Source organism: Ahaetulla prasina, chromosome 5, assembly GCF_028640845.1.
Source record: "Ahaetulla prasina isolate Xishuangbanna chromosome 5, ASM2864084v1, whole genome shotgun sequence".
NCBI classification, from domain to species: domain Eukaryota; kingdom Metazoa; phylum Chordata; class Lepidosauria; order Squamata; family Colubridae; genus Ahaetulla; species Ahaetulla prasina.
In genome coordinates this window covers 105537229-105539148 of record NC_080543.1, presented here as the reverse complement: position 1 = coordinate 105539148, position 1920 = coordinate 105537229, and the positions used below count along the sequence as shown (strand labels likewise).

At 46.6% G+C, this 1920-nt stretch overlaps 1 non-coding gene across 1 annotated transcript; it reads right to left on the bottom strand.

The window, feature by feature from the left end:
- Nucleotides 1–817: 817 nt before the first annotated feature.
- Nucleotides 818–1011, bottom strand: LOC131200298 (U2 spliceosomal RNA). The gene has a single exon (XR_009155570.1). It is a non-coding gene; the product is annotated as a U2 spliceosomal RNA (small nuclear RNA).
- Between the last annotated feature and the right edge of the window lie 909 nt (nt 1012–1920).

Below are 1920 nucleotides of genomic sequence, written 5' to 3'. Positions count from 1 at the left end.
AATTCAAGAAAACCCTGCCGATCACCATCGTAGATGGAAACCTGCTCAGTTTGCTAGGTCTGGACTGGTTCCGCGCCTTGGGCATGGGAATAACCGGGGTTCACAGAAGCGGAGTCAAACTGAAGGATGAACTGTTGAGAGAATTCGAGGACGTTTTCCAAGACAGCCGGGGCAAGTACGTGGGGATCCCCATTTCATTCAGTTTGGACCTCCAGGTGGCTCCCATTAGATTAAAAGCTAGGAGGGTCCCATTCGCCCTCAAACCCAAGATTGACAGGGAACTAGACAAATTAGTAAGCCAGGGAATACTAGTCCCCGTCGACCATGCAAAATGGGAGACATCAATAGTGACCCCAGTCAAACCGGATGGATCAGTCCGGATTTGCACTGACTATAAGGCAACACTTAACAAAGCATTGCAAAAGAGTGCTTACCCCGTTCCCGTAGTGCAACATTTGTTGCACTCGTTAGGGCAGGGACAGGTCTTTGCCAAACTCGATCTGGCTCAAGCCTACCAACAATTACCGGTTGACAACGGAACGGCCGAAGCGCAGACGATTGTCACACATCGGGGCGCTTTTAAATGCACTCGACTTTAGTTCGGAGTTAGTGTAGCCCCCGGGTTATTCCAAAACCTAATGGAACGACTCCTACAAGGTCTACTGGGAGTAGTTCCATATTTCGACGATGTACTGGTATCAGCAGAAAACTTAGAAGAATTAGGGGTCAAATTGCGGAAGGTTTTGGGCATTTTCAGGTCTGCGGGGCTTAAGGTTAAACTCAACAAATGCCAGATAGGAGTTGAATCTGTAGAATTCTTGGGTTACCGGATAGATAAGGAAGGCATCCACCCAACTGAGAGCAAAGTGCGAGCCATTAGAAAGGCTCCAACCCCAAAAAACAAAACAGAATTACAAGCATTTTTGGGGCTTGTAAACTTCTATGTGGTATTTTTTAAAAATAAGGCAACAGATACTACACTTGATCTTAGCCAAAAGGCCGAGAAGCAATTCCTTTTTTTTATGTATAGCACAAGGGTGTAATAATGTATTTTCTTTTTTGTTTGTTGGAAAAAAGTAATAAAAAAATAAATAAAAAAAATAAGGCAACAGTAGCCGAACCGCTACATAAACTGCTAGCGAAAAAAGCTGTTTGGACTTGGGGCAGGGTTGAGGCTAAGGCATTTGAAGGCTTTAAAAATCTCTTGTCTAGCGATAGCTTTCTAATTCAGTACAATGGGATGTTGCCACTAGTACTACTTTGTGATGCATCACCCTACGGGGTAGGGGCTGTTCTCAGCCACAGGTTACCGAATGGTTCAGAAGCCCCTATCGCATATTTTTCCCGCACGATGTCCGCAGCGGAAAGGAACTATAGCCAACTAGACCAGGAAGCCCTGGCTATAGTTTCTGGGGTTAAAAAATTCCACGAGTACCTGTTTGGGCGGCAATTTGAAATAGTCACAGACCACAGACCTTTATTGGGACTCTTGGCAGGGGACCGTCCAACACCGGTTGCATTATCACCCAGGCTGACCCGTTGGACTATTTTCCTGGCAGCATATTCGTACAAACTGTCTCACCGACCGGGCAAGGACTTGGGACATGCGGACGCTTTAAGTAGATGCCCATTGCCAAAGACTATTGAAGACCCGACCCCAGGGACGCCCGTCTTGTTAATTGACTCTTTGGACTCTGGCCCAGTCACATCTACGGAAGTGACTAGGGCACCTTACAAAGACATTGTTGTAAGAACTGTGATCGGTTGGGTGCAGAGGGGATGGCCCACTGCACCGGGGGATTGTTTCAAAGAATTTACAAAAAAGTGTTCGGAACTGTCGGTACAAGGGGGTTGTCTGTTATGGGGGGATAGGGTGGTTATTCCGGAGAAATTACGAGGGCATGTGTTGGAGCTATTGCA